Genomic DNA, 12,136 nt, shown 5'->3' on the forward strand with positions numbered 1-12,136 from the left:
CTTTCATGATTTCTTTGGTGAAGGGATCTTGATCTTTGGGGGAGTTGTCCTCGTGTCCGGATTGGATGGTTTTGGTTTTTAGGTCGGCTTCGAGTTTTAGGAGCTTGTCCTCTAACTCTCGACGTTGCCTAGTTTCTCTTTGGAGGCTTCTTCCGGCTTCGTGATGGAATTCGGCCTCCTTTTCGAGCTGCTTGAGCCAATTTTATTGTTCTCAGAGAAATTCTAAAATTTATGTATTTGGAGAATGCTTGTCAGCGTTTTGCTTAGATGTGTCTTTTGATGTGTGGAAAACGATCCAACACAAAACTCACCGGCAAGTGTACCGGGTCGCATCAAGTAATAATAACTCACATGAGTGAGGTCGATCCCACAGGGATTGAAGGATTGAGCAATTTTAGTTTAGTGGTTGATTTAGTCAAGCGGATCAAGTATTGGTTGAGTGGTTTGTGCTTTGCAGAAACTAAATTGCATGAAATGTAAAAGGGGAAGGGGAAACTGCAGTAAATTAAAGAACAGGAAAGTAAATGTGCTGAATCTTAAAGAACAAGTAAAGTAAATTGCAGAAACTTAGATTGCAAGAAATGTAAATGACTGAATCTTAAAGTGCAAGAAATGTAAATTGCTTGAATTGTAAAAGGAGTTGGGAATTGGGATTGCAGAATTTAAACAAGACAGAAGTAAATTGAAATTAAACAGAAGAGTAGAGAATTGATTGAATTAAACTAGATCTCAACAGAAAAGTAAAAATGCTTTGAGAATTTAAAAACAGAGAAAGCAGTGCTTAATTTGCAGCAAAGTAAAAGAGGTTGAAGATCTCAGGGTGGAAGAGACTAGATAACAAGTCTAGATCTCAAATCCTTCCTTGATCCAACAAGAATAATTGCGAAAGAAGTGAAGAAGAGTAAATTGCAGAATTGAAGAGAAGATAAAGCAGTAAACATAAAGTGAAATTCAATTATGCAGAGAAAGTAAACAAGAGATCTCAAGGTGAGATTGAAACAGAAGTTCTTCAATTCTCCACCCAAGATCCAAAGCAAGAAAATAAAAGAGTGCTCAAGCAAGAACCAAGAAGAAGAGAGATCAATTCTCCTTCCAAGTTCTCAGAAATACAAATTCAAAGTAAAAAGCTCAAAAATGAAAAATGACAATTAAAAGGAAAAATTAAAAGTAAAAAGTAGAGGTAGCAAAAAGGTCCTATTTACATCAAACTAACTCCTATTTATACACTTTCTATTCTTGGATTTTGGAATTTGGATGGGCTTTTGATTTGGTGAAGAATTGAATTAAATTGGATTTTTAATCCAATTTTCAGCCCAAGTTGTATCTCCAGGGGAAAGCTCAGTTGGAAAATCCAACTTAGCTTTCAAGCATGCTCCATCCGTGTTGTTTGTGGTGCGCAAGGCTTCCTTGGTTGAGTGTCAATTGCACTAGAGCTCAGTTGGAAAATCCAACTTAGCTCTAGGCCGTGTCCTTGTTGTGCGCATGGCAAGCTTGGTGCGCTTCATTTGTTGCTGGGCCGTGTCATGATGCCTTGGTGTGCTAGGAGTGTGCGCCAAAGTGTGGAGGCTTGGGGGAGAGGCAATGCTCAGTTGGAAAAACCAACTGAGCTTCCCTTGTAGCGCCTTGCTTGAGACTTCAAGGTCCCAGGTTCAACACTTGGTGGAGGAAGCCTTGGAGCTAATTTCCTTGGCTGAGTTGGGCGCTCCTCCCTTGCACTTCCAAGAGCTCCTTGGTTCGAAACTTGGCCCAAGCATTTAAGCTATTTTCCTTTGATTTTCCTTACAAGCTTGGTGGCACTCCTTCCTTATGTTTCAAAGAGTTCCCAAGTTCAAATCCTGGAGGAAGCATTCTAGCTATTTATTCTTGAATTCCCTTGCAAGGAGTAGCGTGTGGTTCCAAGTTCGAACCATGGAGGTTGCATTTTGGCTATTTCTTCTTGAATTTCCTTGTAAGGTGAGTTCCTTGCTTCTCCTTGGTCCTTGGTTCGAATCTTGTTGGCTTCATCCCTTGGAATTTCTTCTTGAATTAAAATGGAGAGGTCCCGATAAATTTAACTTAGTTAACTTAGCTTTGCACCATTTCCTTGCTTTCTTTAGTGCTCAGTTAACTATTTTAACTTAGCTTTGTAGCTTTCTTCTCCTTCCATTCCTTGTGAAGCTCAGTTTGCTTCCTCAACTTAGCTTCCCTTTCTTCCTCAATGTGGTCATACTTTTCCTTCCCTTTGCCACGCTTTCTCTTTCCTTTGGACACGCTTCTTGCTTCCCTTGGAAACGTTTCTTATTTCCTTTGGGCACGCTCCTTGAGCCACGCTTTTCTTCTTTTTTTCTTTCTTCACCTACAAGTAATCAAAACAACCAATCAAAGTATCACTAAATTCACAAGGTTTATAAATCATTAAAATTCAATTAAATTTAGCTTAAACCTCATGATTTAGCATCAATTATATGGTGGTTGTTTGATTCAAAGAAGTCATGCATTTTCATTCCAAATTACTTACTTAGAATGCAAGAAAGTGCATAAAACCTAATAAAAACAAAGAAAAAGGCTAGTGAAACTAGGCTAAGATGACTTGTCATCATCTTTGGGTGCGGTGTCCGCGTTCTTGTGCAGTGTCCTATTTTCTAGAATCAGAGTATGAGTTATACCTGGGTGCTCTAGTGTATTTATAGTAGTGTGGAGTGACCTTCTTGATAAGATAAGTTAGGTATCTTATCTTATCTTTGAGTGAAGTCATCTTATCTTTAAGGGGAACCGCCCTTATCTTTCCAGGCTTTGGCTGCCTTTAGATTGGGCTATGTTCCTTCGTTTGGGCCTTTCTTGGGCCTTTGTAGTGATTTGGCCGATCTCCTTGAGAGGAGGTCGGGTAATCCTGACCTGAAGAGGTCGGTCGACTTGTCGTCAATCAGCCCAGGTCGTGTAGCTCGACCAGGACATAAATAGTATCTGTTTCGAGGGTTACCTAAAACTGAAGGTCCATCTCGGATGAGATCTTCGGGTGTGATCGGAGCTGCTTGGTCCGACTTGCTGAATCTTGAGATGCTGCTGATCCTTGATTACCGGAGGGTGGTGGTACCTGCAAGAGACTCCGATGCTTAAGTTAGCACGGGCTTTAGGCAGGTTTTTTGTGTAGAATCAGAGTGTGAGTTATACCTGGGTGCTCTAGTGTATTTATAGTAGTGTTGAGTGACCTCCCTTGAGATAATTTTGTTATCTTATCTTATCTTTTTGTGGGTGAGATTACCTATCTTTTGGCCAGCCCCCTTCAGGTGGGCTGTGATCTTCTATTCTGGGCCCATTGGGCCTCAATAATGATTTGCCCAAGCTCTTTATGAAGAGGTCGGAGACGAACAAACCTTAGAACAGGTCGGTCATCTTCATCATCGTCCAACCCGGACTTTATAGCTCGGTCTAGGGTATTAACAGTGCCCCTACTTGAGCTTCGATCTTCCTTACGAGGTCGTGCTTCTAGGCTTCGATCCCTTTGAGGAAGTCGTGTTCAAGGATCTATCCGGTCTGCTCCTTCTCTTATAAGTTTCGCGTTTACTAAATGCCATTTTAAAGATACGGAGCATTTTTGCCTTTTTGTTCCATTATTGTTGTGCTCGTTTCTCGAGAGGTTTGTTTCCTTGGGAGTACATAAGCACCTTTAAAGCCTATTAATTGGCTCTTTATCCCTTTTGGTCGTTTCTTCTTCCCTCTTTTATTTGAATTTATCACTCCTTGTTTGTTCTTCATCTTCGCTTTTCTTTCGAAAAAGAATTTCCTTTCTTTGATTCTTACTCTTTGATTTTTGTCTCAAGCGTCCTACTTTCTTTGACCTTTCGAAGCACTTGTTGGTGTGGATCATTCATGTCTCTGCTGCACCTTCATCGCGATCACTCCCTTTTCATCATAGGTTGGTGTTTTTCCTTCTTCTATGTCTTAATTGTCATCTTTATATGTGCTCGACTATTGTATGCTTATCTTTTCGCGCAAAGTTTCGATCTTTATTGGGTTTCTTTTGAAAAAGTTTTGAACCTTTTTGAGACGACTGCATGTCCTCGTCTTGATCAAAGTTGTGTTCTTTTTGTTTTGCTATCTTTGTGAAGAAGTGTTACTGTCTGGATTTCTGTTTGCCTCTTTGTAGTTTCTTTTGCTTGAGCGGGCTAGGGCGAGTATTTTTTGCGTCATTTCTTTTTCTGCATCTTGCTCCGTTGCCTCCAAAGGGTGCCCCTGGGATTTAATGTTGGTGAGCCCTGGGGAGCCCTTTGTTTACCATACCTGTTGCTTGTCGGTTGCTTCTCCCCCTTTTTTGTTTCTGTCCGAGTTGTTTTGGTAGTGAACCCTTGTTATTTCCTTTGCTGTAGGTGTAGTTTGCTATATGTCTTCTCGTAAAAATATTGTCGAGATGTCCACCAAGGTTTCTGCTGGTATCACCGATTGGTTAGATTTGAAATGTCTTGATGTGTATGACTGTGGTCGATCCCGAGTACTGTGAGAGGCTTAAAAGGTTCCATAGGGTGTGTAGTAATAGGGAGGACGAGAAGAATTACGAACTGGTATCTCCTGATCCTGAGGAGAGGGTTAGTTTCCCTCCCTTAACTCGGGGAGAACGTCCTTTCTTCTATGCCTACGACTATTTCTTTAGCCAGCTAGGTATTACCCTTCCTTTTACTGCTTTCAAGACCGACCTCTTGTGGACCTGTAATGTGGCCCCTTCTCAGCTTCATCTGAATTCTTGGGGTTTTATAAAGATTTTTCAGCTGTTGTGTCAAGAATTGGGTGTCCGACCTACCATATCCCTTTTTTTTTTACCTTTTTGTGTTGGCAAAACCTGGGGTGGCCAAGAAGAAAGCTTCTTGGATTTCCTTTCGAGCTACCCAGGGGAAGAAAGTATTTTCGATGTTTGATGAGTCCTTTCGGGATTTTAAGAACTACTACTCAAGGTCTGAGCTGTTGAGGATGCTCGCCCTTTCTTTTTGGATGAGAATGATGAGCCCACCTTCCCTTTATGGTGACAAAAAGATACAGTGGTAGTCAAGTATCCTTGAGAGAGTTTAAGTGAGGTAGAACAAGCTTTTATGGGTATTTTAGAGGAGCATTAGGGGGAGCCTTCTTATTTGGATACCAAGAAGTTTCTAGGAGATCCTTCCCTTCTCCGTACTGAACTACGTAGTGTCCGACCTCTCTCTTCATAGAAGTGGTTACCTTTTGCTATTCGTGGTATTTGTCTTTCGAATTCTACTGTGTGACTGTTTTGTTGGCTTCCTTTTCAGAAATGGTGAAATCTTCGGACTCTATGAAGTCTTTTCGAAAGGCCAAGAAGGTGGTGGCAGCTCAAAACTTGTCACAGAAGAGTTTGGGGGAGGGTTCTTCTGCACAGCTGCCTCCTAAGAAGCCGGCAATTGACTCTCAGGATCCGAGGAAGATCATTCTGACCCATTGAAAACTTCTTCTAGTATTGCCTCCTCTCGTACTGCTGCTGGTCCTCCTCCCAAAAAGCAAAAGACCGTTGGTACTTATGATCTGAACAATAAAGAATTTGATGGCATTGGTTTTGCTACAGAGTTGATAGCTCCACATGGCAAAGTTCCTTTGGATGATGTTTCTGTCCTCCATCATCTTGACTTTATTGCAAGTAACAATATCGGATGGCCAACCTTGGTGCGGCCTTGTTTCGAGTTATCCGGGACTCCCCGGTTCATGTGACCAAGGCCTTTATGGAGGATGCCAAATCTGAGTATGATAGAATTAAAGGTCTGAAGGACGAGCTTGATGCCAGGGTTACCAAGTTGGAGATGGATGTGGAGAGACAGAAGATTCGAGCTACTGAGGTGGAGGCGGCTGCTAATTTGGTTGAGGACATGGCCAAGAAAGCCAAAGAGAGTATACTCGGACATATGGCGAGCTGTTAGAGACTAGGAAAAGACTTCAGTCCGCCCATGATGATTATGCTGAGCTTCAGGGCCATATGGTGAGCAGCATGACCGAGATGTATGAGAACCTAAAAGCCCAGGTCCGAGTTCTTGCTCCTGAGCTCGACCTTTCCCTATTCAGCGTGGATAATGTGGTGGAGGATGGCAAGATTGTGCCTGCCCCAGATGATGATGAGGGTCCTCCCCTCGTGCCACCAACCGAGGCTTCTGCTGCTTCAGCCTCTTCCACTCCTTCTGCCGAGGTGGTTCCTCCAGAACCCAAGCCTGATGTGGAGATCTTGAACGGGCCAGATGGGGTTGTTAATGCTACCCCAATCTCGACCATGCCGCCTTCTCCCAAGGATGCTGCTACCAGGGGGAACTTGACCCCTTTGTAATACTCTTTCTATATCTTTGTTTTGTGTGTTAGTATAGTCCGATCTGTGGACTTTGACCTTTATTGGTTTTTTGTAAGTTTCTGTGATGACTCTTTCGATACTTGGTTGCTTCATAGAAACTCTTAAAAAACAACACTTTAAACTCTTGGGCTACCATTTAGGGAGCCTTTGAGTCTTTAATGTTTTAATCTGAAGGATGAGTTTTGCTGATATGTCAACCTTGGCGAGTTATTTGATGTTTGGAGGTTGTTCCTTTATTGCTTTTTTATCCTTGCAATCCTTGTAGATTTTCTAGAGATTTGGTACTTCCCAGTCCGACCTCTTTTGAGTGGTAGTGTGGGTTCTCTACCCTTGCCTTTTGGATCACGCCTTGCTTTGAGATTGTGTTGACAACCCTTCTGCTTTGGCGAAGTTATCCTTGCGGCTTGGTATCCAGGCTTTTTAGTGACTTATCTGATAAACCACTATTTTATGGTTTATCTTGTGCTCAATTGAGTGGTTTTTATCTACTCTTTACCCACATATTCATACTATTTTCATGGTTTTACATTTGCCTTCCTAATTATGTGCTTTGATTGAAAACATGCTTCTTTGATCTTATATTTGCTTATTATTAATCCTCTCTTATCACCATTAGATGCCTTGATATGTGTGTTAAGTGTTTTAAGATATTATAGGGCAGGAATGACTTGGAGGATGGAAAGGAAGCATGCAAAAGTGGAAGGAATACAAGAAGATGAAGAAGTTGCTAAGCTGTCCAGCCTGACCTCTTCGCACTCAAACGACTATAACTTTAGCTACAGAGGTCCAAACAACGCGGTTCCAGTTGTGTTGGAAAGCTAACGTCTGGGGCTTTGATTTGATATATAATATGCTATAGTTCCCCTGACGCTAAGCAATGCGGCCGCGTGATCCATGCGGCCGCGTCGCAGTGACGAAAAATCAGCATGGCAAAATTCGAAACCAGCAAATTCTGGACTGTTTTTGACCCAGTTTGCGGCTCAGAAAACACAGATTAGAGGCTATAAAGTAGGGGAATGCATCCATTTATGAGAAGACTCTCATATTTACAATTTTAAGATTTAGATGTAGTTTTTAGAGAGAGAGGTTCTCTCCTCTCTCTTAGGATTAGAATTTAAGATTTCTCTTAGTTTTAGGAGTGACTCTCAATCCCAGGTTCTTTATTTTTATTTATTTTCTCAATTTAATTTATGAACATCTATGCCAGATTTAATTTCTTTTGTTAATGCAATTCGAGGTATTTTCAGATTTAAGATTGATTTGCTTATATTGATGCTTTTAATTTAATTTATATGTTTTTCTCCCTTTTGGCTTTGGTCAAGGGATTGGTAGTACTTGAGTTATCAAACTCAGCAAGTGATTGAAATTGGCAGATTTTACTTTAACTAGGATTGCTCTAACACTAGTCTCTCCACAGGAGTTGACTAGGACTTGAGAATCAAGCTAATCAGTCCACTTAACCTTCCTTTGTTTAATAAAGGCTGACCAAGTGGGATTAAAACCCAATTCTCTTCACACTTGATAAGGATAACTAGGATAGGAATTCCTATTCTTATACCTTGCCAAGAGATTTTATTATTATTATTTTATTTTATTTGTCATATAACATATTCCCACCTTACTTCCTAAATCCCAATTTACAAACTCATAACCAATAATAAGAACATACCTCCCTGCAATTCCTTGAGAAGACGACCCGAGGTTTGAATACTCGGTTAACAATTTTTAAAGGGGTTTGTTACTTGTGACAACCAAAACGTTTGTACGAAGGGATTTCTGTCGGTTTAGAGACTATATCTACAACACGACTGTTTTTATGAAATTCTTTACTGGAATTGCAAACGTGTGCCTTATTATTGGTTATTGTAAATATTTTTCTTTTTTGATTTGTTTTTTTTTTGTTTTTATTTTTTCTGCTTTTTCGTAAATTAAAAGGTTATTGGTTTTTATTTTAAAATTTTTTATCTTATCTTATCTTATTTCAAAAAAATCAAATTTGAAAATTCAAATTTAAAAATTTTCAAAAAATTTTAATTTTCAAATTAAAAATTTAAATAACCTTTTAATTTCAATTTGTTTTTATTTTTAATTTCTATTTACTATGAACTCTCACCCCTTTGGCTATGAGTCTGGTTACAATTATGTTGCAGGAAGAAGAAATTACAACGAGAACAGGCATCAAGGTTGGAACAATCAAAGATGGGAGGAGCCACAAGGATTTGATCAACCCTCATGGCAACAACCACCTCCAATGGACTATCAACAACCACCACCATATGCCTATGAACTCTTTCCTCAACACAACTTTGAACTACCACACTCACAAGCCAACTACCACCATTCACCTCCATATGACCCTAACCCTCAACCACCATACCAACCACCTTATGAGCCATATGAACCATATATAGAACCCCCCCAATTCCAATCCACTCACTCCCAACCACCACCACTTCTCTATGTGTCCTGTCCAAATCCAGCAACCCGAGAAGCAGAAGTTCGCCTAAAAGAAACAGTGGATCGATTTCAGGCAACCATTCATCAATTTGGGTAAGCAATAATGAGTCAATTAGCTTCCTGACGTTTGGACACTCAAGGAACCCCCATAGCTTCATGTGGACAATCTAATGAAGAACGTAGTATAAAGGAGATACTAGAAAATCCAGTGAACAGTACGGAGCATGACTTTGTACTGGAACAAGTAGAGGAAGCCAGAATTATTGAAGAAGAAGTGGTTGAAGACTTAGGAGATGAAGAACCTCCATGGGAAAGTCCAGTCATAGAGCCTCCTTCCAAGACGGTTCAAATTGATGCTGAAGAGGGTGTACAACCTCCAAAGCATATCATAGTTGAAGACTTGGAAGAGGTTGATCAAGAGATGGAGATTCAAGAAGAAGAAGCACAACCTCACATGCCCTTGGAAAGCAATGAAGAGGAGATTGAATTGAAAGAGAGCTACCAAGAGGAAGAGGTTGAAATTGAAGAAGCTTGCAAAGAGGTGGTAGTTATCAAAAAAGAGCACAAGGGAGTGGAGCTTGCAATTTCATTAAAAATACCTCCCCCTAAGTTGCCATCATCCTTCACAACATTCAAGTGGGTAGAATTCATATCCCATAGCTTTCTAATCCCACTTGAATATGGGCTACTGGAGATGGATGGTCAACTTAGAGCTCTTTGTGGCATTAAGAGTAAGAGGAAGATGGCCAGTGATAAGTATTGTCAAGCAAGGTTGAACATGGTTGTGTGCCCAAAGTTTAAATGCAAAAGTTGGTGTAAAGCTCAACTGAATGGGTCTAGGAATTTGTTTGGCCACTTACGTGAGAATTCAGACTGCTTGTCACCCGGATGGAACAATATTGCTCAACCAAAAGACGGGTGCAAAGGCAAGGTCTGGGACCCAGGAATCCATTCTATCAATCACCACTCTTGGGGCCTGGTCACTTGCTTTAACTTACTTGAAGGCTTTCTGCGCCTAGTTTGGGATCCCAAAGGTTACTGGAATCACAAACATTGGTGGAGATTCTTGGATGAGTTCAAGCACAAGCCACCATAACAGGGAGCTCACCAAATGTCCAACTTAAGGACTTTAACTAAAAGTGCTAGGTGGGAGACAACCCACCATGGTATAATCATTCCTTTCTCAATTTTAATTTTATTTTGTTTTGTTTGTCTTTGAATTTTATTTTATTTTGTTATATTGAACCTGGAGTTTTGCATCACATTCATATGAACACTGCATTCTGCATTTTTCAGATTATAAAAAAAAAAAATTTTCGCTACGCGACGCGATCGCATCAGCGACGCATCCGCGTCGCAAGGGGAGTGAAGAAAAAAAATAAATGAACAGAGAGTCACGCTGGAGCGTGGCTGGAGGCGTGCCAATGACACAATTCAACCCACGCAACCGCGTCACTGACGCATTCGCGTCGCATGGGAACCATGGCCTCCTACGCGACTGCGTGTCCCACGCGGCCGCGTGCCCTGAGTTTTCGACGTAAAAGGGTGCACAATGAAATATTATGCGAGAGTGGTGCTGGATTGGTGCTGGAAGCACAATCCTTATCACGTGACCGCGTCCCCCACGCGGTCACGTCATCCATTTGCTGACGCCCACTCACGCGATCGCGTGACCCACGCGATCGCGTCATCCCATTCTTGGCAATTAAATTAATTTGAACCGAGAGTTGTGCTGGCGCGAGGCTGCACTCGCGCCAGAAGCATAACATGGGTCACGCGACCGCGTGACCGACGCGATCGTGTCACCACACTTGAAGCACACTCACGCGAACGCATGCCCCACGCGACCGCGTCGCTTGCGCCGCACAGCTCATCCAACTCTGCCAAAATATCTTATATTTTTCTTTTCCAAATTCTTATTTTTTTTCTTTCTTCCTTCTTTCTCACTTTATTTATTTCCCTTCTCATTCTTCTATTTTATTTAATTGCATACTTTCATTCATTGCATTTTTTTTATTTTTTTTTTCTAAATTTATTATTTTACCATTGGTGTTCAAATGTTCTTATTCAACTGTTACATCTTTTCTGGTATTTTCTTGGTGCTTAGTGACTTGTTTTATTCTGGATAGGTAATATTATTTATATCAATGCCAATCTTTTATACCTGTACTACTCTTGTATTGATATAAATTTATATTATCTCTCCTTCTCCACTCTCTTTCCCATTGTTGCAAATTTTGCACCATTGATTTGCCATGTACTTACACTATTTTCTCACTTGCATGTTGTAGCTACCATGTAAATGAGACGCTTATCATTTGGCATTAACCCAATTATATTTTATTTATTTTCTATCTTTATTTTTGGGTTACTTTTTCTTTTCCCTCTTCTTTCAGGATGGCCACCACGAAGGGAGAGGAAAAGCTTCCTAATGGGAAGACAAACAAGTCCTTCTGCACAATCTTTAGAGAAAGAGCAGCAGTTATAGCTAGCAACCCGTCCACTTGTACATCTTAGCATGCACCGAGGACGATCCAATCTTTAAGTGTGGGGAGGTCGATACCAATCTCCATGGGTTAGTTACCTTCTTCTCAACACCATTATTTTATTTTTTTGTTTGTTCATTGTTACATTTGCATGATTGATTGCATATTTGTTTGATTTCTGCATATTTTACCACTTGGTTAAAGTAATTTTTTCTTTTTCAAGAAACTTTTTATAACATTTCACTAATTAGAATAAAATTTTTTGTTACACTTGAAATATTATACTGGAACATGGTTTAGAGCTCGAACACACAAAACTAGTGAGATTTTTGAGCCTATTTAATTGGTTGCATTTTATCAACCAATATTTTATTTTTGGTGTGTGTTTTTCTCTCTAAAATTGTGATCTTTGTCTTGCTTAATTCTATATTTCCATGGTTTGATGTATGCATGCACTTATATGATTGAGGCCTTTGTTTCACTGAGCTTACATACCCATATGGCCTTTACCCTTCATTATCCCTTGCAAACCAATTTGAGCCTATTATACCCCTTTGTTCTTTACTTTAGCACATCATTAACTCTAAGCGGAAAACAATAATGTCCTTAATTTGAATCCTTAGTTAGCTTAGACTAGTGAGAGTGCTCATGAATTAAGTGTGGGGAAAAGTGGGTTTGGAAACAATTGGTTTAAGAATTGGGTATTATATATCTTTTGGAAACAAATGTTTAGAACATGATTCATGCATTCAATAAATTAATCATATGCATTGAAATATATATATATATATATATATATATATATATATATATATATATATATATATATATATATATATATATATATAAAGAGAGAAAAAGAAAAGAAAAAGAGCAAATA

The sequence above is a fragment of the Arachis ipaensis genome, chromosome B8 (genome assembly GCF_059453495.1).
Source record: "Arachis ipaensis isolate K30076 ecotype BB chromosome B8, ASM5945349v1, whole genome shotgun sequence".
Taxonomy (NCBI): domain Eukaryota; kingdom Viridiplantae; phylum Streptophyta; class Magnoliopsida; order Fabales; family Fabaceae; genus Arachis; species Arachis ipaensis.